Genomic DNA, 26,996 nt, shown 5'->3' with positions numbered 1-26,996 from the left:
CTCCCCAGGCCTGGATATGGAGCATTGGTCCAGCAGTTTGTAGGAAAGAAAACCAGGCAAACATTAAGCCCTCTGTGTCCTGATTGTGCCCTGGGCTTCTCTTAAGGGTCTGCACTTGCTGTCCTGGGCCCACCGCATGCCTGAGAGAATCTCTCTCTCTCCTTCCAACCTTTTGGGCTTGTGTTTTTCTCCCCCCGCAAACTGCAGGTATCCTCCGGGGACAAGCCAAGAAATATGAATTGCATAATTCCAGTGATTCTGCATACAAGTTAAATGCTCTTATATTTACATTTAAAATAGATACTGGATGATGTAAAGATGAAAGGTAAAATTTATGCTAGTAAGTTAAATTTTTAATTTTTCTTTATTTAAAATGACATTATAGAGCAAATACAAAAATATGACAAATCAAGAGAAAAACACAGAAGGAAAAAGCTTTCTATTTTACTACCATTCACAGCACTTTTTTCACTTTTTTGAGTGAGGGGGTTTGAATTTTTATTTTGCACTGGGCCCCACAAATTATGTAGTGGGTCCTGTTTGGGGTTAAACATTATCTCTAGAAGACCCATTAGGATGCCAATGTATTATCTTAAGGCAGGGTCAGCAAACTTTTTCTGTAAAGGTCCAGAAATAGTATTTTAATATTTTAAGATTTGCTGTTCATATAGTCTTTATCACAACTATCCAGTCTCCCATTGTAGCACAAAAGCAGTTATAGACAATATAGTTGTATTTCGACAAAATTTCATTTTTAAAAAAAAAATTTTTTTTTAACGTTTACCTATTTTTGAGACAGAGAGAGACAGAGCATGAACGGGGGAGGGGCAGAGAGAGGGAGACACAGAATCGGAAACAGGCTCCAGGCTCTGAGCTGTCAGCACAGAGCCCGACGCGGGGCTCAAACTCACGGACCGCGAGATCATGACCTGAGCCGAAGTCGGCCGCTTAACCGACTGAGCCACCCAGGCGCCCCATCAACAAAATTTGATATACAAATAAATGTAGCCCATGAGCCATAGTTTGCCAGTTCCTGTCTTTTTTTTTTTTTTTTTTTTTAAGAGAGAAAGCACGTGCAAGTGCAGGAGAGGGGCAGAGAGAAAGAAAGAGAATCTCAAGCAGGCTCCAGGCTCAGCCCATTGGGTGCTCCATCCCATGACCCTGGGATCATGACCTGAGCCAAAATCAAGACTTGGATGCTCAACTGACTGAGCCACCCAGGGGCCCCATGACAAATCTTGTTTTAAGGGGCCCATCCATGTCTTCCCTCAATCTCACTTACCATCAGCAAGATGTTATCTTTGAAAGTGGGCATAGAACCTGATAGGAGAGATGAAGATAGGTTCTCATTCAAAAGTTCTGCACTACCAAGAATAGCTCAGAAAAGGGCAAGCAGGTTCTGGAGCTTCCATAATTCCAACAACGTGATATTGGCACACAAATGGACAGAAAGATCAATAGTACAGGAATAAGACCAATCACAAGTGGAAATTTAATATAGGATAAAGGTGGCATCTTACATTAAGAGGAAAAAGATAGACTTTTTAATAAGTAATGTTGGGTTAAATGAAAAGCCATGTGGATAAAGATAAAATTGGATCTTTTTTTCATCCAGACACAATGAGATAAATTTCAGATGGATCAGAAATTTAAACGTAAATGAAACCATACACGTATTAGAATAAAATACGGATGAAACTTCCTGTAACATGGGAGTGGGGAAAACGCTCCTAACTATCATTCAAAATTCAGGTGCAATAAGGAAAAGACTGATAAATCTGACTACTTAACAATTTAAAATAAAATACTTTTTTATGGCAAGAGACATCATAGCAAAATAAAAAAGAAAGAAGAAAGGAAATACATGATAAAGTGAAAAAATTGCAATGAATTCACAGATATATAAAATTGACTAATTAAAAACTCCATAGTGTTGAATTTGAATTGGAAGTGTAAGTATGAACTCAAAAATATATTTTATCTTTAAAAAATGCATATTTACTCTGAAAAGACCAAGAAATGAAAACCAATGCTCTACCAATGAACATCCCTGGTACCCAGATTATGGTCTTTATACGGCATTTCCACTAAAAGAACCAGGAGAAAAATCTGATATCTGTTGGAGAAAAAGCTGACTCTGGGTCTACGGTAGGAAATATACAAGATGAGCTTGGAACATCTTGTTATATAGACAGCAAGGAAAACATCAAAGACCACTGGAGCCAGGTCAAAAAATTCAGGAGCCAACTTGAAGAAGCTCCCAGGAGCAAAAGGTAGAGAAGAACATTATGATCATCAATAAGAATAATAAATGGAATTGATTTGAAACAACTCAGATATCCTTAATCCATGAGTTCAGAATAATACTTTCCAAAGACTCACTGGTCACATGTAGTGGATGCTGGAGGAATCAACAAACAAATTTGAATCAAACATTTACCTCGCCTTTCCTATATGAACTGTACCCAGAGTAAGCAAACAGTTGATGAGAAGTTAGAAGTCGCCTTGTTAATAAATGAAGAAGGAATTACAGAATTAGGACATCGCCATCTTGCAACCCCCAATGATCTAATGGATCCAGGCAATAACCATCACAAGAAGGGAGACAAAAAGACATTTTGTGCCTTTTCATGGAGTATACTCTAATGCCTTTAAGGTATTGCCAAAAAGTTGAACCCGAATCCAAGTGAGACTCCAGTCTGTATCTAAAAAACCAATGTAAGGAAAATAGAGTGGACAAAAAAAATATTTTAACAACAGAAAAATGTAGTCAGCAAAATTCAGACTGTGGAAAACTATGGGACAATGACCCTCTTTCTTCAATAAATAAATTTCAGGAAAAGAGAGAAGGAGAGAATGAAAACGGGAGAGGAGATTTCTTTAAAAAGGAGGAAAAGAAAAAGGAGGAGGGGCTTATAAATTAAAAGCAACTTAAGAGACCTGTGAAACATTATAAGGTGTTAAGCTCATTTGATATATAATTCAAATAAAGAAGCTAAAAAAATAAGATAATTAGGGAAATTTAAACACTGGATATTTATTATATTAAGCTGTTATTTTAATTTAGTTGTGAGGATGGTATTTTGGTTACATCACGATTTTTTCTCTTAGAGATACCATAGCAATCCTTATGAAGGAAATAATAGGATAGCTTGAATTTGCTTCAAAATCAGCATGAAAGAAGAGGAGATGGGGGAATATGTGAATATACAGATGAAACAAGATTTGTCCTGAATTGATCATTCCTCGTCCTTCCCGTATGGATATATGACACTTCATTGCATTATTCTCTCTGCTTTTATATACGTTTGGAATGTTTCATAGTAAAAAATATATGCATATGTTTTAAGTCTTGTTTCCTTGTGTGAGGAAAATGGCTTTGAGGAATTCTGGTTAGTTCGGATGCAGCAAAAACATCGCACAAAGCACTTAATGAGCGCTTACTATATACTATATGGTACAGTATATACTCGGAGGAAACTGCAATAGTCCAGGTGAAGAACAACGCCGAATTGACGCGGCGGTGGTGGAAATACGGGGAAGAAAAGGACAGAAAGTTGTTTCTTTATTAGGAAAAATGTTAGCCACTGTGAAATCTATGCAGACTCCAACAAAGGAACATTCATACATGTTTTATTTAATGTCCTTGGAAGGACCGATGAACAAGCCAATTGTCTACAAAGATAATAGATTTCTCTATTTGAATGGAAGTTTAAGTTCTTTGAATTTCATTAGAATTAAATACCTTGAGAATTTACATCTTTTTATTCATTTATGTTCAGAAGCCCAAACATTCTATTACAATTTACAAGGTCTGCACTGTTATCTATAAAATAAATGGATAACAAGATTCCTTGTAGAATAATTAACAATGCTCCATATTGTTGCCGCTGCTACCAATTCTGACCTTTATTTTACCTATTTATTGCAACCACGGGTTTCTTGCAGCAGCCCACACTGGGCTTGAGGTGGTCTCTTATGAGTGCCCGTGAGGGGTCTCTGCTCAAGTTGCCTCAAGGAACAGGGGGTCTGTGGAGATGTGTCAAGACTCTGGCTGCAATTAGAAAACCATCTGGAACCAGAGCAGTACCCAGAATTAACTACACTCTGGCTCTCTCTCACACTGACCCCGTTTTCTCTGCGCAGAGGCTCTCCTCTCCACTCCCTGCCGCTTCCATTCCCTTCTCTGACTTTCTGTGCAGTCTTCACTTTAGCTTGCCCCAGATCCATTAGAACCTCTTTAGGCCCATGCCTTTGCGATTTCCCCACCATTATTTTTAGTTTCAACTACCCAGGGAGGAAATGTGACTGGCCAAGCTTCGCTTCCCACCCCCTCCCCATCATTGGGCAGTGCAGGGAGGGCCTAGGGGCCTAGGCCCATGCTTGTCCAATCAGCTGCGGCCCAGGCCGGAAGTGGGCTGAATTCCGTAGCAAAAATCATGGCTTCCTGTAACTGGTCCTCGGGCAGGGCCTGTGGACAGGGCAGAGTTTCTTAGAAGGGGGCCCTGGCAAGACTCATACCACACAGGTTTCTAATACAGTCTGTCAACTCTAGGTCAACTGTTGCTAGTTTTGATAGGAGTCTGGAAACCAGTTTGGGCCTCCATTTGCCAAACCCCAAATTTAACACAGTTGACTAAAAAAGGATTCATTTAGGGTTTCGACAACCTACGCAGTATAACCCATCAGGAAATGGCCCTGGGTCCCGAGAACAATGGGACCAATGATCAATTCCTGTCATTCTCTCATCTGGATAGAAGTTAGGTATGAGACGAACTACCACCTCGGCCATTAGGGAAAATGCTTGGGGTGGGGTGGGGGCAGGATCAGTTTTGCTCCTGATATTTATCAGTGTTTAAGACTATCAATTTGTCTAGCTACAGTTGCTTGTGCGTTTGTTATGTGCCAGTCAGAGTGCCCTGGACTTTCACATATGCCACCTCATTTAATTCTCCCAACAACAATAAGCACTGTCTCTATTTGACACATGAGTAAACTGAGGCTTGGAGAAATTGACTAGTTTGTCTAAGATCACACAGCTACTAAGTGGCATACCCAGAATCTGAATTTGGAACTGACTCTTCAATCAATATATTATGCTGTCTTCTGTGCTAAAGTCATTGAGCTCATTGCTGCCCTATGACCACTTAACTCATTGGGGCTCATTTCTTCAATGAAGAGGAACCGTATTTTTATCATTGGATGCTTTTCCCAACTTGTTTGGACATTATTAGATGCCCAAGCTGCAGTGTCAGAGAGTAACCTCTCTCATTCCAGGGACAAATGTCCCTGATTTAGCAAACTCATTCAGTGACTACAGCATTTTCTGATAAGGGGGTCTTAGCCTACACAGCATGCAAATACTTTTCAAAATGAACTCATTTATGATTGCAGTAAGAAAAACTCCTATGTAATGAGTTTCTGTGGCCTTGTTTATGAATAGGGAACTTTTGGATTCTGCAATTACCCAAAGCAGTAAAGCAGCAAAGAAAGCCAGCATGTTAAATAATAATTGCAAATGTTATATAAATGAGAGTAGTTTGATTGAATTTATTAGATATGTGTTTCTGGCATTTTAAGATATAAAGCATTTATCACAAAACGATGATTTCTTCACTTAAGCTCATTAGGAAATCACACATCAATTCACACATAATTACAGAGGAATTTCTGCTGCTCCCCACAAATCATTACCACATTAGCTAAAGTTGAATTGGTTTTTACATGATTTGGAAAGGTGGGTTCTCAACAGAAAGCTAAGGAGAGAGTATGCCTCATGGGGTGGGGGGGGGGGCGGTGGGGGGCATCTTCTAGAATCAGTTAGAGGAAAGCATTGCCCAAGGATTCTGAGACAGAAGACTGGGACTAGTCCTGAAGCAACAACATGAGGCTTTCTCTCTTCCCATCAGAATCTTACCACCCAAATCATCCTGCCCCAGATACTTAAAGAAGAGTTAAGAGTCTAGAGATAACTACTTGTACCAGCCAAATAATGACCACTATCAGAGAGTAAATTAGAAGGAAGAAGGAGTTATAAGAAAAACAAAAAATAAGGGAGTGTAAATATAAGTTTAAGAAGTTTGTTGAATTCGGGCATTAATTTATAGTCAACAAGTAAGATACAAGGCTACCAAGTGTCCATCAATGAACCAAGAGGAAGAACAGTCTTTTGACACTGATACAGATGCCAGATAAAGGGCATTTTCCTCATATACACTTGGTAAAATATATACTCATTGGATATTCAAGAGTGTACTTCCTTGCAAGCCTGACTGTCATCCTTCTTTCCTGTCCAAAGAAACAAGATATGTAAGTAACTATATAAGAAAGTAAAGAAGAGACAGTGGGACAGAGAGTAAGGAAGGTCATATATAAGAGCAATAATTGATCATTAGAAATAAAAAAGGAGGGAGGGCTTTAGAGGGCATGAATCATCGACCCATTTCCTCAATATATAAAGGGCTTCTATGGATCAATAATAAAATAATCAACAATTCAATAGAAAAATGGGCAGAGATCATGCAAAGGTAGCCAACAGAAAAGTAAATACAAATGGCTTTCCAACACAGAGAAGGTGCCTAATCTCATTTAAAATTAAATAACTGTAGGGGCACCTGGGTGGGCAGTCAGTTAAGCATCCGACTCTTGATTTCAGCTCAGGTCATGATCTCACAGTTGTGAGATTGAGCCCCACATTGGGCTCCGCACTGGGTGTGGAGCCTGCATAACATTATCTCTTTTCCCCTCTCCCTCTGCCCTTGCCCTGCTCGTGATCTCTCTCCCTCAAAAAAAAAAAAATTTTTTTTAATTAAGTAATTGTAAATTGAAATAAAGATACAGCTTGTAACCTATCGGGTTGGTAGAGATAAAAAAAACTTTGGTAATATGTCATGTTGGTAAAGATGCCGAGAAACACTCATGTAATTGAAGTGTAATGTGATACAACTTCTTTGGGGAGCAAATTTGTCTGTGTACATCAAACTTTAAAATGCACACACTCTCATGGGGCACCTGGGTAGCTCAGTCGGTTGAACGTCCGACTTCGGCTCAGGTCATGATCTCGCGGTCCATGAGTTCAAGCCCCGCGTCGGGCTCTGTGCTGACGGCTCGGAGCCTGGAGCCTGCTTGGGATTCTGTGTCTCCCTCTCTCTCTGCCCCTCCTCTGCTCATGCTCTGTCTCTCTCTCTGTCTCTCTGTCTCTCTCTCTCTGTCAAAAATAAATAAACATTAAAAAAAATAATAAGAAAAAATAATAAAATGCACATACTCTTTGGCCAAACAACTCTACTTCTATAAATTTATTCTATGACTATACTTACATATGTTGACAATTTGCACAGGGATATTCATCACAGCATTATACTGGCAGCCCCAACAGTTAGGAGCTAATTAAAGAATTCCATGTAACAGTTAAAGAATAATGAGATAGGTTTATTTTTATGTATTGATACATAAGCTTTTATGTATTGATTCAAACCCAAGACCTATCACAAAGTTTTAAAAAGGGAAGTAAAGTACATGTTGACGTGTATATAAAAACAAAAGAATACGTATGCATGTGAATATGGAACATAGTCATATAGAGAATATATGAAAATGGAAATACCCTTTTCCCACTGAGAATGAGTAATAGTTTATTATCATTGCTCATGCCAAGCCAGCATTAAAAATTATAAACTTTATTCAGTATAACTCTGAAGGCTTCTTTTTGTTATGTGGGAAAAGCAATCTTTGAAATGTAAATTGCATGTGTATGTGTGCGTGTACATACAAATGCTTACATGCTTGTAAATAGAATACTTCTGGAAGGACACTAAAGAAAAGGTCATGGCCTTGGGGAAAGAAGGTTCGGGGGACTTGGAATGAGTATCTGTTATAGTAAATTCGTTCAAAGTATTACACTTTTGTAAAAAACCAAGTTCCTACGCTATGGTTTTAGCTGCTCTGGAAAACAGTGTGGAGGTTCCTCAACAAATTAAAAATAGAACTACTCTATGACCCAGCAATAGCACTGCTAGGAATTGACCCAAGGGATACAGGAGTGCTGATGCATAGGGGCACTTGTACCCCAATGTTTATAGCAGCACTCTCAACAATAGTCAAATTATGGAAAGAGCCTAAATGTCCATAAACTGACAAATGGATAAAGAAGGTGTGGTTTATATATACGATGGAATGCTACTTGGCAATGAGAAATAATGAAACCTGGCCATTTGTAGCAACGTGGATGGAACTGGAGGGTATTATGCTAAGTGAAATAAGTCAATCAGAGAAAGATAGATACGGTATGTTTTCAGTCATATGTGGCTCTTGAGAAACTTAACAGAAGACCATGGGGTGGGGTGGGGGGAATCACAAACAGAGAGGGAGGGAGGCAAACCATAAGAGACTCTTAAATACAGAAACTGAGGGTTGATGGGGGGTGGGGGAGAGGGGAAAGTGGGTGATGGGCATTGAGGAGGGCACCTGTTGGGATGAGCACTGGGTGTTGTATGGAAGCCAATTGGACAATAAATTATATTTTTAAAACCCCAGATTTATGGAGGAAGCTCCTTGTGATATACATAGACATGGCATTGGTGAGAATGAGTCAAACCAAGCAGAATCACAAGTTAGGTTCTTGGCAGGAGACGGTCCTCATCTTCAGAAGACAGACAAGGTCAGATGGAGGGGCCACTGGGAAGCTGGACACCACCGATCAGCACTGGACACACACGAGTTTCAATCTCTACGCTTCCAAAACAGGGCAAGTGGTGGAGGAGGAATATCCTTTCAGCTCCTCCTCCTACTTCTCAGAAGGTGTTTCAAGGGTGAAGGAACTATTATACAAAGTGTTTCCTAATGGCTTTTCTACAATATGTCTTCTCAGAAAAGATGTGGGAGATAAATGACACACATCAGTATTAAAATTCTCCTTCGGAGAGCAAACCACCCTTTGGAGGGAAATTGCTTTGAAAAGTGAATGAACTTTGGAGAATTGATGCAAGTCAAAAATCTTCAAAGAAAATCACTTAATTGAAACTTTAGGACCTCTTCCTATGGTTCTGGGAGCTGGAATTTCTCTTCAACTTGCCTTGGGCCGCATAAGGCATCTGATGCTCTCAATCCACACCTCCACCAGCAGAGCAGAGGCAGTGGTTTAAAGAGCACGATCATTTGTCCTTGGTCCCACTGGAAAGTCACAGATAAATTATTCCAGGCACCCCTGGTGATCCTGCAGTTCTCTGTAAGTAGGTATGCTCTGATTCAGAACCCCCACTTCCTGGACCTTGTCTAATTCCTAGACACCGGGACTGGAGTCTCTCTCAGACCTTCTAGACACACTCAAGGTTTTGAGGGTTCTTACCCCAATGCCAAAGAGACCAGATGCTGACTAGAACCGTCATTTCAGAGCTACAGGAGGCCAGTTAAGAAAACAGAACCAAAGCTTTTCTAAAAAACTCCCCGTGCTGAGACCCAGGCAGTTCAATACTTTTTCTCCCGTGCATGAGCTTTGCATAATGAGCTCAGCATGCTGCTAGCCTAGGATCTGAGCCCTTCAAATCCAAAATTTGCTAGCCTAATAGCCAATAAAAACAAACAAAAAGGGCGGGGGGTGGGGGGGGACCAAAGTCTTCTTGAAGGATTAGTCAAAGAATTATACTCTGCTTTTTTCAATGTTAAAATAGCCAGACAAGTGAGAGTAGGAAAGAGATTCTCTTGGTAAGAATGAAAAGGGGTGGGGGTGGGGGACAGGGGGGAGTTCACCTCCTTTTCAGGTGCTGAAGGAGAAAAGCAATGAATAGAAGAATGAAATGGTTTTCTCCTTTTTGGGAAAGAATAGTGTTAACCTTCAAGTAACTGCAGAGGTTGTTGGAGCTTATACAAGGAAACTCTTCAGAAAGACAGGGACATGAATCATGGGTCGTTTTATCTCCACTTTAAAGCACTCGAACATTCAAATTCCCTAAAGAAAAGAGAGCTGGTGGCGCAAATGATCCAATCTAATGGATTTGTTAATATCCCCAGCTCCGGCCCAGGAGGATCCTTGGTTTCTGCTGGTGACACCAGCAGTGTTTTTTCCTGAGTCTGAGTCACGGCTTCCCCGGTCTCGTGGGGTTGAGGTCACTGGAGAGGGGAAGTATGAGCCACTCTGGGTGTGCTTTTTATTTGTAATGTACTAGTGAGAAGTCGGCAGGACGTGGTTACAGGAAGTCATGTGCTGGAACAGGACTGCTTGATGCCGGGAGTTTGACAAATGTCTAAAGAATGTTCTGTTAACAATATGAAGGCTCCAGATGGCAAAGTGGGAAGGAGCAATCCAACTAAGTGCATTTCAAAGGGCCATGTGCACGTTTCCCGGTGCAGTACCCGGCCCCTGCGGGTCAGCAAAGAAATAAGAATGGATGGGAAGTAGCTGGCTCACCTTTCCCAGTGATCTATGAAGGATTACCGGGCAGAAGTCTGATGATAGGAATTTATTTTCTCTGGGAGAGGGCTGGTACATTTCCTTTTCTGGCAACATACATCAGGGCCTGACATTTATTTGACATTCTCTCATCGGATATTCATGAACACGTTCCCTGAGCTGAGCGTTGTACTTGGAATAGCATGGCAAACATGATGGATGAGACCGTTTCCCTCAGGAAGCTTGCAGGTTGCTCGTGGGAAAGAGACAACCACGTAGTGTGTGGGGAGGACCGTGATGAGGGTAAGCATGGATGCCCGGGACACACAGGAGGTTGCCCCTGGGGGTCACAACAGGTGTCTCAGAAGAAGAGGCAATCAGTTCCAGCAAAATGTGAAATAATAGAGAAAAATATATTGGTTTCTGCCCCTGGTTTCTGGCACAGAGCTCCTAAAGCGATAAGAGCACGGGGAACATCTTTTGTCCTAATATTTGGCTTTTGACCCTGGGTCCCAACCCTTTGGGATTTCCTGGATGAAACTGTCTTCTATTCTGATGAGGTGACTCCTCATTAGAGTAAAATAATGTCTGGTTAGTTCCTGGATGGGGGCTGGTCACCAGAAAGACGAAGCCATGATGAGAAGCTTGGAATTTTCAACCCCATGTGCATCCTTCCCTCCAGGAAGGGAAGAGGGTCTGGAGATTGAGTGAATGATTAACCAAGCCTATCTGATGAAGCCTCCAGAAAAATCCCAAAATACAATATCTCGAGAGCCTCTGGGTTGGTGTTCACATCTACGTGCCAGGAGGGTGACATACCCCAGTTCCACAGGGACAGAAACTCCTGTGCTTGGGACCTTTCTGGGTCGTATGTATCTCTTCATCTGGCTGTTCATCGGTATTCTGTATCATATAATTTATTATGTAATAAACTGGCAAATATAAATTAGTGTTTCCCTGAGTTCTGTGAGCTGTTCTGGCAAATAATCAAATTGAAGGGGAGGCATCACAGGAACCTCCAATTTGTAGCCAAGTCAGATGGAATTTGTGGGTAATCTGGGTGGATAACCTTACTACCTGCAGTTGGTGTCTGAAGTGGGGGGGGGGGGGCAGTCTCATGGGATTGACCCCTTAACCTGTGGGGAATTCTCTAACTCCGGTTTGTGTCAGAGTTGGGTTATATCGTAGGACCAAGCCGGTGTTACAGAGAGTTTCCTGATGTGGGGAAAAGCGCCACATACATGGCGTCAGAAATGTCATGAGTGTGGTAACCACGTGAGAGTAAAGGAGAGACACAGGAGGAGTGCGGTTTTTCTTTACACAAAACAAAGAGTGAGGTGACCCAGGTGGAGAAAGAAGGGTGTGCAAGTAGCAGCAGCAAGAGAGAGCAAACAGGGGCTTCGGTCTCTCGCCCCCCCTCCTTGTCCCATGTACCCTCGGTGAGATCCCTGGTCTGGCGGCTCCAGCTGAAGACAGCCCAGAGCCGACCTGATGCTCTACCTCCCTGTCCACCTCAGTTCTGCTTGTGGCCCTGGCTTTTTTTTTTTTAATTTCTGCCTCTCCCCTCCCTTCCCCTGTCCCACTCAATGAAAAAGATGGAGAAGATCGTGAGCGACAAGGAAGTAGAAAGAGAGGAGGTGAAATGGAATCCATGAATGATGTATACCAGGAATAAAAACAAAACCAAACAATCCTTCAATTAAAATGAGTCCCTCCCAGGGAAACCAGAATGCCCATTCCGTCTTGCCTCATCTGCGTCTCAAGCCCTACTGGGTGGGACCACGATGCTGACAGAAAAGGAGAAAATTCAACATGACAACGAATCTCTCTGTATACTGTCAAACGTCCCTTTTGAATGATTTTTCATCAGACTGTTCAAATAATTTTTGTTTCCCATTATAGGTCCTTGGACACACGTGATAGTTTCACGACCCTAGTAAACTTTCCTAATGGTTTTACACCTTTATATCTTTTTATGCCCATAGCTTGTGGGCCTAACCTATTCAATAAATTAATTTGAGTGGGTGAACGCCTTAAATTGTCCTTGGGTTAAGTTTGAAGTTGCCCAAAGGCAAAACCCAAAAGCAATCACTCTCATCCAGGCAAGGTTAATTTACTTTGTAGAAATCACAAATGGTCCCCATTACTCAGGAGATGGAAGAAGGGTGAGTCTTAACTTTTCTACCTCAGAGCTAATCGGATCAATACCCAGCTGCTCACTATGAACAGAATGCACCCAAATAATATCAGGAAAGCAAAGGTATTTGGTCCATTTAAACTTTCCAAGGTCTTGTTTATATGTCAGAAACAGAACTGTGGAATAAGAAGAGAGAAATACTTTGTGGAACAAGTGTCTGAGCTAATCATGTAGAATCACCTCGAGGCTCACTCTTGAGACTTGGCCCTTTCCCTCTGCCTCTGGTCTGACAGGCTATCACTTTACACAGATTTTTTTAAATCAATCCACTGAATCCTCCTTACAGCCCAATTTACCATAATGTATATTTAATGAAATTTGGATCTGAGACCCCATCCAAAATTATTACCAGAAGGACCAGAAGAATCCCGCTAGGACATTTGCACCTGTGGTGTAAGCCCATGACAAGTACACCAAGGTTTTCCAGTAGTTTAGATTTGAGACCTCAGAGTCCTTTTGATTGGGGTTAAGGTTGGAGAAGTCTGATTGTTCGGTCGCCCGTCTTACCTTTCCAAACTTCCATATGCTTCCATATTGAGAGACAATACAGTAAGTAAGCTTGTATGGTATGAGACTCCGGAATCCTCAAATCCCTAATCCTCCCTCAGAAACCCAATAAGTACACAACATCAAAGCCGACCTGCTGGGTGGGTGCTGGGAGGCAGGGTAGGCTTGCTGACCCACACCTCAGGGACATTCAGTTTCATACCACAGCAAGAAGGCAAACGTGACATGCAGTGGCCTTTAGGTTGAAAAAAAAAAAAAAAAAAAACACTCCGAAAGTGAGAAGGTTAATCTGTGGATACCACGACTGTGCCATAAAGTAACCTCAAAGATTTAGGTGCTTCCCAGTTTAAAACGACTTCACATCATTTTCCCTGATAAGAATGGGATGGAAGCTGAGAAAAACATCCTGACAAGTCCGAAAGGAGCAAAGGTCTGCCACTGTGTGAGCCGTTACAGAAAAAGACCAGATCATCAGGGAGAAACCTATCAGGTGCATTTTCTTTTCCTGAATTTTCTGGGGGAGAGGTCAAGGTACCTGGGTGCACAGGGTGTACAACAGAGGTAGTACCCGCAGGATGTGCCTGTCACCCTGGCTGGAAACGGACCCGAGCTGCCTGGTCCTGGCTGCTTGCTGGGTGCATGGCAAGGGTTCCCCTGAATGCTGAGCAGGCGGGCGGTGGAGGCCACAGCTGGGGCCGGAATGTGAAGAGAGCAGCACTGGGGAGCAACTCTGCTGTGCCACCCTCACGTTCGTTCTCCTTGTTCCCAGCAATGCACACCGATGACCATGCCAGGTACCACGTGATCCTTGGGGCGCCCAGGGGGGCTCACCAGGTTAAGTGTCAGACTCTTGATTTCGGCTCAGGTCATGATCTCACGGTTTGGTTCATGGGTTCAAGCCCCACATCAGGCTCTATGCTGGAGGTTGTGCACCCTGCTTGGATTCTCTCTCTCCCCTACGTGCTTGGGCGTGCAGTGCACTCTCGCTCTCAAAAATAAATAAATACATTTTTAAAAATTATCACCTGATCTGTAAAATAGATGAGAATTAGGGAGTGTGGAGGGGAGGAGGACGACGTGTGGCTCCTGTTCACCTTGACATCAATGTCCCACCAACATTTGCTCATCAGGCAGCTTGTTTCCTCCTGGGTCTGAGACATTCACGCCAACATCGCTAAGTGACCCAAGCCTTCCTCAGATGGGCCCTTGCATGCCCCACAGGACAGGGCTCCGGCATAGTGATGCATGCCAGCACGGGCCTAAATAGTCCCGGAGCCCTGGGGGCCCCAGGCCAAGGCGACCAGTGAAGTCAGGGCAACTTCCAAGAAGGGGACGCCTGGCCCCTCCTCCTCTGAACACCAGCCACCAGGAAAGGGCCACAGATGTGTCCTCTTTACTGTTTCTTCCTTAATTCATCAAGTAGCCTTTCTCCCAAATATCACCTTCGGTAAAGGCAGCGTGTCTCCACCTCAGAACCGAGGAACAAACCATTCATCTGCCACCAAAGACCCAGTGGCCCCAGGACCCAGCTGGTAAGCTTGTGGGGAGCAATTACTCAACCTGGGGGCATCTGGGTGGCTCAATAGGTTGAGCGGCTGACTTTGGCTCAGGTCTTGATCTCACGGTTCATGAGTTTGAGCCTCGCATGGGGCTCTCCACTGTCAACCCCAAAGCTGTCAGCCCAGAGCCCACTTAGGATCCTCTATCCTCTTCTTTCTCTCTGCCCCTCCCCTGCTTGCTCTCTCTCTCTAAAATAAATAAACATTTAAAAAGAAGAAGAAGAAGTTACTCAGCCTGGCAGTATCTCTCCTGGCCATCACATGCCCAGAGCCAGAGTCTCTTTGAAGAGGTGGTAAACACTCTCACTGGGGCCACAGCTGACGGATTGCTCTAGAATCCAGCTCCCTCAGGCTCCCCCCCCCTCAGATGCCACCCCAGTTTCCCTGAGACCATTTTGTCCCCTTCTTTCTGAATCAGTAAGAGCAATCTAATGGGCCTTTGTTCCTTGTGACCATGTGAAAGTGGAGTTCTCACTGGCTGCCACCCCTTGAATGTGTCCAGGGTGCTCCACTTTTGAGTGAGGTAGAGGTGCTCCCAAAGCAGTTTCTAAGAGAGGATTTTCTTCTCCTCTTCATGTCCCGGCTTCTGGGAGCTTGCTGTGCGTAGTCACATCACACAGAGCTGTGAGGACCTGAGCTTTCAGGGGACAGAGAATAAAGAAATAGGAAGTAAAAGAAAACTAAGAAAAGAAAAAAGAAAACACTTAAATTTAAATACGGAGCCACACATAAATGTATGTCTGTATTTGCAGATGCAGATGAATCAGTAAATGTAAGGGCAAAAAAGGAAGTGGTCTGTTTGGCAGATCCATTCGTTTATTATTCGGCAATATTTTTTGAGACTTATAATGGGCCAGACCCTGCTCTGATTATCTCCCACGCCCAAAGATACCAGACTGTGGAAGCCAGGGCTCTGTGGGTATCTCTGGAGTGGTTTTGTGATTTGGGCTGACACAGCAACCACCTGCCCCTGCCTTGAGACCTTCAGAGGAGAAATGCCACTGCAATCCTTGTGTGGAGGCTCACTCTCTCTTACGAAGGCCGTCATGGTCAGGATTGGATGGTAGAAGGACCTATGCCAGGCCAGAGGCTGGGGACAAGTTTATGGTGGCTTGTTCAGTCTCCCTTCTGGCTCTAGGTCACCTTCTCGGTTTCCTTCATGAGGTTCCTCAAATCCCCTGGAATCAGTAAGTCCAGAGAAGGCCAGAGACAAAGAATCCGCTCCAACCTGAAGCCTGTTTCAGGAGGGTAACGTACAGCAATATTGTGAAGACAGTTGCGGTGTGGGAGAGCCTGCAGAGATAAAAAATGAAAGGATTTCATAATTCAATAATATTCTCTGACATATTAAGGTATTTTTATAGGGCTGTCTGTTCTGTTAACCATAAAGAATATTAACTGATTTTATAGATATTTGAAAAGTAGGTGTAAAACAACCATTAACCATCATTTTCTTTTATTAACAAAAATAAAATAAGACTCCATGTGTACGGTGTATTATATTTAGCTTTCATAGATGTACCTGCCTCTTTCGATTCCAGACCACCCTATGGGCTATGCAGATCTTACAGACAGATGTCAGAGGAGCTCTCTATAAGGTGACTTGGGTCAGGAAGAGACACTCTTAATGAAGAGGGAGAGGGATGAGGATGACGGTGGCAGAGGTGGTCATGATGGTGGTGGTGGTGGGAATGGTGTAATAGAAACATGGAGGGAAGAAACGTAAATCAAACAATTGGCCATTTTATTTTATTTATTTTTTTTTAATTTTTTTCAACGTTTTTATTTATTTTTTGGGGGACAGAGAGAGACAGAGCATGAACGGGGGAGGGGCAGAGAGAGAGGGAGACACAGAATCAGAAACAGGCTCCAGGCTCTGAGCCATCAGCCCAGAGCCCGACGCGGGGCTCGAACTCACGGACCGCGAGATCGTGACCTGGCTGAAGTCGGATGCTTAACCGACTGCGCCACCCAGGTGCCCCACAATTGGCCATTTTAATATTTTAAAACAATATCCTATAGTTTTAAGCAGTCAGTGAAAGACTAAATTCCACCAACTGGCCTCAATCCCTCTAAGTTTTTTTCTCTGTTACACCTCGAGGATAACCAATCTCTCAAAGGCCAAGTCATGTTATATCCCTAAGTTCCAGGGTCATTTCAGGATTTAAACTAAGACTCCGCTCGAGGCAGAGATCACCCTTTGTTCTTTGAGGCTTCACCAAGGGAAGTAAGTTCTAACTTACTTGTAAGCCTCCTATATACTTGTTCAAGACAATCTCATAATGACCTTGTCATTTCTCCCATTTTTCTGGCCCATAAGAATGTCACCAAGACCCAAAACAAACCAACTACACGCAAAAGGGAAAGGCATAAATGAAGCCAGGAGAGTCTAAGAATTCTGTCTTTGTTCCTTTGCACCTTTGATAAGAAAGCTTCCACAACATTCATTCATTCCTTCCTCATTCATTCAACAAGTATTTACTCCCACTACTGTGGGCTAGTCCCTGGAAAAAAATGGGAAACCAAGAATTCCCATCCTTCTTTCAAGGATCTTAGACTAGAGAAGACACAATAAAGATAACATTCCAATTTGAAAGAACAGCAAGGACTGGGAGGGCTCCAGACACCCAAGGAATATGGGAAGGAAAGTTGAAGCCATTTTTGAACTGTTCTGTGGCAATCCTTTTAAGATCTCCCTCAAGAACTACTAAGAAGCTAGAAGGATGTTTCTCAAGTTGGTCCATGGACTAACGGCATTATAATCACTGAGCATTTGTTTTCAAAGCAGGTTCTGGGATTCCACTGCAAGCCTACTAAATCAGAATTTCAGAGGGTGAGATCAGGGAACCTGCTTTATGAACATGCTCTCTAGTGATTCTGATGCACACAGGATCACCAAAAAAATCCAAGGAAAGGGACTGAAAAATAGAGATTAGGATGGACTTTTTATGACCAAAGTATGAAAATTAAGATGCCAAGAACAGTTAAATGGAGATTTCTTTTGAACAGCAGAACATATGAGAAACTCTTTGGACTGGAAGCCAAGAGACATTGCTAGTACTGACATGCTAAACAATCTTTATTGCATTTCTCTCCCCCATGGACTCAGCCCCTTCATCTATAAACTGAATGACATAATCCAGATCTGTGTGGTCCACTACAGTAGTCACTAGCCATATAAGAATACTGAACACTGGAAATGTGGCTATTCTGAATTGAGATTTGCTGCAATGTGCAACACAAACAAGGTTTGAAAGGCTTCATGTGAAATAAAGAATGTAAGATGTCTCCCCATTTTTTTATATTGACATGTTGAAATTATATTATTTTGGATATACTAGGTCAAATAAAATTAAGTTAAAGTTTACCTGTTTCTTTTGCTTTTTTAATGTGGCTACTAGAAAATTTAAATTAAGAATGTGATTTGTATGTATGGCTTGTAGGATATTTCAACATGATATATAACATGATGTTGGACTGTGCTGGTCTAGATGATCTCTCATCTAGCACTGATACTCTTTGCAAGTTTTAGATGGATTAATGGAAAATGAGAAGCAGTACCATTTGAATTGATCCTGCCTCAAGGCTTTGATCTTTAGCCAGAAGGTAGCCAACTTCCAGCAAGAAGTTCTGCCCACCCAAAGTAGGAGGAAGCTGCAGAGAGAGGAGGCAAATGCTGAAGAGTTGGGCCATAGCACAACCTCAAATACTTTCTATAACACATTTGAGTGGTGTTTAGTTATTTTTTCGTCTTCATTGTCATTTACCATCCCTGAGGCTTTTGTTTGATCTTTTGCCAGCATATATGTACCGAAGGTTTTCTGGACAATACAGCATTTCTGAAATGATACTTTTGAAGTGAGTTTTCCTTTTTTCTTTCTTTCTTTCTTTCTTTCTTTCTTTCTTTCTTTCTTTCTTTCTTTCTTTCTCTTTCTTTCTTTCTATGCAGACTTTACCTTGGAGACCATATTTGACAATACTGAATATTGGAAACCTTTTTGATTTGCCAATAATGAGAATAAATGTTATTTTCCTCTCAAGTGAAAATAAAATGTTTTCAATTCCAGTTCTATATTTGCTAATCGTACAGTGTTAAGCATGGCTAAAAGCAAATACATCAGCTTCCTAAAAACTTCTCATATACTCTTATGACTTTGCCTTTCATTTCCAGTACTGATACTTTTCAGCACCCCTACCCCCATTTATCTTGGCACTTCTCCCCTTCCTCAGAGCCCCTGGTTATTACCTCACTCAGATCTCCTATGGCCTCATTAGCTGCTCCTTCTCAGTCTCCTTGTTCGGTCCCTTTATTTCCCCCAACATCCTACTGTTGAATGCACTGAGTCTCAGAACAGGCTTCTCTTCTTCTGGGTCTACATTCACACCCTAAGTGACCTCCTGCCATCTCAAGGGCTTACAGTACAGCTGTGTATAAGTGACACCAAATTCTCATGTATACCTTGCCCTTTCCCCTTAACTCCACACTTATATCTGCTACTGCTACTCACCAGTGACACTTGCATGTCTATAAGCACCTTAAATTTTATAGTCCTGGTCTTTCCCACTGATCTGCTCATTCCAGAGTCTTCCTCTCTCATCAACGTTAACTTCATCCTTCCAGTTGTTTGGGTCAAAACCCTGGAAAGTCACCTTTGACTCCTTTCTCTCACAGATCCTATATCCTATCCATTAGCAAAACCTGTTGGCTATCCCTCCAAATATATCAAGATTCTTACCGTTTTCCACTGCCTCCACTGCTACATCCTGGTGCAAGTTGCCATTATATCTTATCTAAAGGCGCTAGCCTCCTGACTACTGTGTTCAATACAGCAGCCAGAGTGAGCCTTTTAAAATGTAAATAAGATCAGACCACTCCTCTGCTCACTCAGTAACACCTTACAGGGACCTAAGATGCCCTACATGATTTGGCCTTTGGACTTACTGTTTCTTCCTTCCCCCAAGAAAAATGTATATCAAAATTTGACATAGTAAATATTTCCTTTATTGTCTTTTTCTTCCCACCAGAATATAAGTATGTGCAAGTATATGACCTTAGAAAAGAGGTAGGCAATGGTCTGAGGAGAAATGAAGTTCACACAGAGAAGTCATGGGAGGCCAGGAAAGGCTTCTCCAAGGGAAGACAATTGAACCTAGTCTTGAAAGATAAAAAGGGATTCTTCATATAGGCAAGAATAAAAGCATTCCAGAAAACAGAATTCTGGGAAATAGGAACAAGGAACAGAGCACAGTGTGGCACTTTGAGGAACTACAAAGTGTTGTTAGACGTGGCCACAGTCTCTAAGAGTTACAAGACCCAAAGCGAGAGAGGTCAGCAAGAGTATATAATGAAGGGCTTGTTTTTACATCGGGACTGCTTTCTCCAAAAAGTGTGAAAGTTAGTTAAACGGCAGGTTAACATGATGATGGAAGAAAACAGTGATACATTATAACCCCATGAGTGCAAAATTTGAACTACCTATTGAGTTCTATGGGTATACAGGGAGCAGGGAGCACGGGTATTGCCCAAGTCAGCACTTTAGAGGATTGGAACAGGAAGGAAGAAGGAAGTGACAAAGCATCCCCTAGGAGGGAACGCTATGATAGTTCTTAAAGAACAAGGAGGAGTAAGCCAGGCAGGCAGGAAGGACGAGGCCTGTCCCAGGAGGAACAGGAGGTTTCAAAGCCAGAGCATGAGAGAGCATGAGGCACAGCTGAACGCCCACATTAATACCCACTCCTAAACCTAAAAGGGTCGCCTAAATCCTTTTATAGTTCACAGATTGCTTAATCCTCCTTCTCCTTGATCCTCATCATAAAACCAAAGAATCGTAATAGTAAAGAGCTGGAGGGCATCTTATAGCACATCTAATCCAGTGCTTCTCAACCTTCTTCACTCAAGTACCCTGAATAATAGCGGGAAAAACATTGACCAAGTTTTTTGACTTTGCCTATTATATCCTTTCAAAAACTGTAAATTTTGCATTCTAAATCAAGATGCCTATATTTGTTTTAGTATAAAATTAACACTTTTTCCTCAAACATCTTCTAGCAAGGTTGATCTTCCACAGGAAGTTACGTCATCTTTTTTCACAGACACCCCTCACTGTACTCCCGGGTGTGTGGACATCCTTGGGAAATTTCTCATTTATAGATGAGGACGCAGAGGCCAAGAGAGAGATTACATCATCTGCCTGAGGTCATACAGTGGGTTAGGTACAGAGGGAAACCTGGAACCGGTGCCAAAGCTCTCCTTGGACCCTCTTTCCACACTGGCCCTGCTTTTGACACTGTGAGCCCTCTTCTTTATTGATGCTCTCTTTTTTTCCTCTTCCCCCATTTCACCAACTACTTCTCTTTCATCCCATCTTGCCCCTTCCCAGCCACATTAGGGCTCCAGAGAGCTCAGAGGGAAGAAAGGAGACAGAAAGTCCCACCAGGAAGGGAGGTCACAGAAAACCATGCACTAAGCAGTCCTGGACTGACTGATCCTCAATTGCTACAGCTTCTCATTCCACCAGGATCAAAGGTTCATGAGGGCCCTTTTGGCTGTTCTTCGATTAATTATACCTTTGCTTCCTCAAGACACTTAGAGCATATTTCTGAGAGTCGGCTTAGAGCATAGAAGGGGAAACCAACAGTACCCGTGTCTGTCCCAGAAAAACCTCCCACTGTCTATTTTCACCTGTGTTGAAAGTTTTATGAGCAGGCCCCTTGAGTGGACAATGCCCAGACTTCCCTCCCACACAAGCAGAGAGTTGCTATTTGGAAGAAGCTAGAGTCACTCTGCAGTCCCCAAGTCAGTCAGTGCAGGAGGAAAAACCGGGAGGCTTGCATCTCTTCAAAACACAAATTTGATCTGGTCACTACCTCTGCATAAATCATGTCAGCAGCTCTCATTGTTCTCAGGATAAGGACACTTCCTTGATGTGGCCTATCAAGGCCCAAAACTGTCCTCTCCTTATTATTCCAGTCTCTACCTAAGTCCTTCTTTTTCCTCTCTCTACTCCAGCCACACTAATGCCCTTTGCTCCCCCATTTATGCTTGTATCCCTACCACAAGGCTTTGTGCCTGCCATTTCTTGCCACAGGGACTTTGCCCTTGCCATTTCCTTAGCCTGAAAGGCTCTTTCACCCATTTTTTACCTAGTTTACTCCTTGTCATTAAAAAAAATTTTTTTTAATTTTTATTTTAGAGAGACAGAGCGATCACACTCAAACGGGGGAGAGGGGCAGAAGAAGAGAGAATCCTAAGGTGGCTCCACACTCAGTGCAGAGCCCAATGCAGGGCTTGATTCCATGACCCTGGGATCATGACCTGAGCCGAAATCAGGAGTTGGATGCTCAGCCGACTGAACCACCCAGGTACTCTACTCCTTGTCACTTTTTAGCTCTCAGCTCAAATTTTCCTTCCTTAGAGATGCCTACTCTGACCTCCTGACGGTCAAACCTCCCATTATAGATTCTTTAGAAACCTATAGCACTAACCACAATCACAGATTTATGTTTATTTGAGTGATTGATTAGCTGATTACTATTTGTTCTCCCACAAGGCTGCATGATCCACAAGGGCAGAGTCCATGTAAGTATTTATTCATTTTTGTATCTTCATCACCTAATATTATAGCTATCATATAGTAGATGTTTTAAAAGTCTGCTTAAATGACAAATTAAATAATGAATGAATAAATGTATAGTAGATTTGGGAAGTTCAAAAATGAATTGGTGAATGAATGAACACCTGAAATTGTTTATAAATGTCTTAGGGACCCAGAACTTAATCTTTGGACCTACATGTCTGTTTGGGAGAATTTATTATAATTAGCAACACTACCCCTCATTGCTTCTCATTGCACCATCTGTAAGTGCCTTTTATGTGCCTGCTATGGGGGAGTACTCTGCTAGAAACTTTCTTGGCTACCCTCTTTCCCTCATTATCACCCTCTATTCCAGTCATCAGCAAACCTTGCCAACTCCATTCCAAGATATATCAAATTCCATCAGACATATAAAAGCTGAGAGAGTTTATCACCAACAAACTATCATGAAAAGAACTTTAAAAAATATACTTTTGGAAGAAAGAAAATGATCTCTGAGGGAAGATCTAAGATGCAAAAAGCAATGTAAGTTAAGAATAGACAAACATGCAAATAAATCTAAAAAAGTAGTTACTGTATAGGGCTAAAAAATAGTGCATAATTTAGAGATTTTTAAAAAGCAGTCAACAGTAATGTATAAAATGTGAAAGAGTGGTCAGATTTAAATATGCTAAAAGTTTAAGCTTAAGAGATACTAAGTAACTTTAGCCTTTGTTAAGCACAATTAAACATTTAAGGGTAACCACTAAAATAATGAAAATGTAATTAATAATTTCCTAAAAGTAATAGGAAAGATATTTTCTTAAAAAAATCCTCACACAAAATAAAAGAAAAAGGTATTCAAAAAATCAAATAGCACAGGATGGAAAAAATAAGTTCAAATACATCAACAATCACAATAAATGTAAATGGGCTAAAGTTGCCAATTAAAGGTAGAGATAATCAAATGATATTTTAAATATCTAGCTATATGCTGTTTATAAGAGACATATCTAAAATATAAAAATTCGGGCACCTGGGTGGCTCAGTTGGGTAAGCATTTGAGTCCTGATTTTGGCTCCGGTCATGATCTCACAGTTCATGAGACAAGCCCTGTGTCAGGCTCTGCACTGACAGTGAAAAGCCCACTTGGGATTCTCTCTCTCTCTCTCTCTCTCTCTGCTCCTGCTCTGCTCACATAATCTCTCTCTCTCAAAATAAATAAACTTGAAATAAGATAAAATAAAATATTAAAAAATGGAAGATTGAAAGTAACCTATTCAAAAATAATATTGTATAGATATTAACCAAAAGAAATCATATATACTTATATTAATATAGATAAGATAAACTTCAAGCCTTTTAAATATTAGAAAACTACTTCATTAATAATAAAACACTGAATACACTGGAAAAAATTAGCAATTTAATATTGTATGACTAACACAAACATCAACTATAGCATCAAATACACAAATCAAATTTGATAGAGAGTGAGGGAAATGGGTGAAGGGGGTCAAAAAGTAAAAATTCAGTTATAAAATAAGTCATGGGGATTTAATATGCAGCATGGTAACTAAAGTTAATAATACAGCATTGTATAATTAAAAGTTGATAAGAAAACAGATCTTAAAAGTTCTCATCACAAGAAAAAAAATTTTTGTGTGACTATATATGGTGACAGAAGCTAACTATGTATGTATGGTGATGGATGTTAACTAGACCTACTATGGTGATGATTTTGGAATATATACAAATATGGAACGGTTATGTTGTATACCTGAAACTAACATAATGTTGTATGTCAATTATACCTCAATAAAAGCAAATAAATAAATGAAACAAATAGTTGTTAAAAATCAAATTTAGTAGAATTACAAGGAGTAATTGACAAACCCACAAACCTAGTGGGACATTTTAACATACCTCTCTTAGAAACTGATATATCAAGCAGGCACAAAAATTAAGAAAGGTATAGAAGATTTGACAACACAACTAACCTGATTTCATGGACATATATTGATCCCTGGATTGAAAATCAGATAACACATGTGTGAGATTTATTCTAGAACATATGCGAAATGGTACATGTATAAAATAGAGGTCAATAAACAAGTCTTGACCTATTTCAAAGAATCTGTATAGTTAAAGATCATATTTTATAATGAAATGCAATTAGCTTAAAAATAAATAATAAAAAGATAAACGTTTTAGAACATTCACTTTAAAATTAAAAATTTATTTCCAGATTATTCATGTGTCAAAAATGAAATAATAATGAAACCATAATATAATCATTATGAACTATAATGATAGTACTACATGTTAAAACTTATAGAATGTGGATAGTGGTACTTAGAGGGAATTTTGTAGCCCTCAGGGCTCACTGGAGCTTTTCTTCCTTTCTCCAATTATGCAGTTCATTGATTTATATATTCATTCAATAAATGCTTAATCTGGCATTGTGAAATCATACAGATGGCGGCTGCAGAGCCCTGGGCTCCTGTGAACAGCTGTAATTGCTAACAGCTCCAAAATGGAAATCCTGGGCTGGTCTGGCCCATTCTCCAGTTGCTGACCTGTCAGAGCTGTCTGGAACTTAGATTCTTTTGCAATCAGAACACCATAGGCTATAAACTTCCCATGGCTATTCTGCTAATGGTCAAAGGCGTCGACTCATGGTCATGCTCAGAGGGACAACAGATACTGGAATTCTTCTAACCAAAAGGTGATACAGAGCATCCCCAGATATTTTCTTGTCTTCTCGACTTTTCTACCCCATGTATCATATTTCCCCTTCTCTCTTTCGCAGAAAAGCTTTCCTCCGTATTCTCTCCACTCTGAAGTGGGAAGTATCATAGGACTGAAGGGTAGATATTTCTTCTTATCTAGAAGCTAGTTCAAAGATTGTGTAGGAGACATAGAGGAAAGCAAAAACATCTACAGTTTTCCCTGGAACAAATCTCAAGTGGAAATAAAAGGACACCGGTCACCCAGTTTTCTCACATTTGCGGTGATACAATAACATGATAAAATTAGCAATGGTAATGAAGTTGATTTTAAGGAGCTAAGCAGAGTCTATGTGTTTTTATCACTGATGTATCATTATTTTTGAAAACCATTATCACATGCTACACTAGAATCTGGGCACGTTCAATCACTAGTCCCTTTCTTTTTGTCTTTCTGGGTGGTCCCAGGTTACCAGTTCTTGTCAAGCAAATTGTGCTCTGTATTTCTCACCGTCAGTGTCTCAGTCCCATGTTGGGAAGGTTGCCCCTAATCTTGTTTTCTCTGATAGTGAAGGCTGTTACTCATTTCTCAATTGCAGTGACAAGTTTTGAGGCTATGTGGTAGTGGCTGGATTTTAAGGTAACCTAAATTCTAGCATTTGTTTGTTCTGAAACATAATACTTGCTATACTTTATTTATTAGATTTCCTCATTATGCAGGACACTTTAATTACAGTGTTATCATAGATGACATTAGCTATGGCTCCTCTCCCTATAGTTAAAAATAGTGCCCATGACGCAGCTGACTTGATAGATGCTGGATCTGGGTGGGTAACACCGAGTGTCACTGTAAATGCGAACTAGGAAAGATAAATACTGCTGCTAATCATTGGAGCCCGCTGCGTAGCTATTACAGTGTGACTGTTCAAGTTAAAACAGTGGCTATGAGTCAGACTGTTCCTCCCTCAGGCTTTAGGAAACTCATGTCTTTAACCAACATGGGCTTACACATGAGGTTGTGCATGACCAGGCCACTCCAAAGGCCTGAGCGGAGCCAAGGTCCAAGACAGGGTCTTGGGAGGCAAGAGGGTAAAAGCGAAAGCAGGGTCCACAAACTCTGCTCCTTGAGAACCTCCTCTTCCCAAAGCTCTGCTGCTTTTTTTTAAAGCTGAGATTCCACAAGTTGGTCTTCATTGCTGGGAAAACTTGATAGACGACTGGCCTCGAGCAGTGCACAATTTATGGATGTGAAAAACGCATGTGTTGCCTATACATGTTAGCTCTTTATAGATGGGCTTCAGGGCATGTGTGAGATGCTTGGGTGATGTGCAAACCAGCATTAATAAATCTCTGCAGAGAAGACACCACCTACCTCTTTCTTTTGAGATGAAATTAAAAGCAACTTTTTAAATGCCTACTTTAAAGACTATGACTCTACGCTTTATATTTTCCCTTTGGTTGTCTTTAATAGCAGATGCCCTGAACTAAGCTTTTATATAAATTCCAGATACAAAGCCCTGACTGGAAGAAACCAAAGGGACAATTTTTCAAAATAGCGTTTATTGCATTTTTTTCTAGATTACAAAAGGAATGAATGTTCATCGTAGAAATATTGTTAAAAACAGAAAAGCAGGAAGAGAAAAAAAAAGTCACCCCTGATCTTCTCACTGTGCAATTACTCACTGTATCTTTTCAGGGTTTTTTTTTTTTGTAGGAATGCATAGTTTTATAAGATTAGACCATGATATATGTTTATGCATATATATATAATATGATCGTTTTCTCATATTGTTATGAGTATTATCCTGAAATATGCTTTTTTGATAGCTACATGGTATTACCTCATGTGAATGTACCATAATTTTTTAGACCAACCTCCTATCGTTGAACATATGGACAGTTTTCAATTATTCACCATTATAAATCCTAAAATCATGAACATCCTAATATATAAGAACCATATTTACATTCTTAACTGTGTGTATTAATTATTTAATATACTATTAAATTAAACTTTCCAGCACTGAATTTTATTTAGAAGTT

The sequence above is a fragment of the Leopardus geoffroyi genome, chromosome B1 (assembly GCF_018350155.1).
Source record: "Leopardus geoffroyi isolate Oge1 chromosome B1, O.geoffroyi_Oge1_pat1.0, whole genome shotgun sequence".
Lineage (NCBI taxonomy): Eukaryota > Metazoa > Chordata > Mammalia > Carnivora > Felidae > Leopardus > Leopardus geoffroyi.
The sequence above is the reverse complement of the archived record's forward strand: the minus strand, read 5'-3'. Positions refer to the sequence as shown.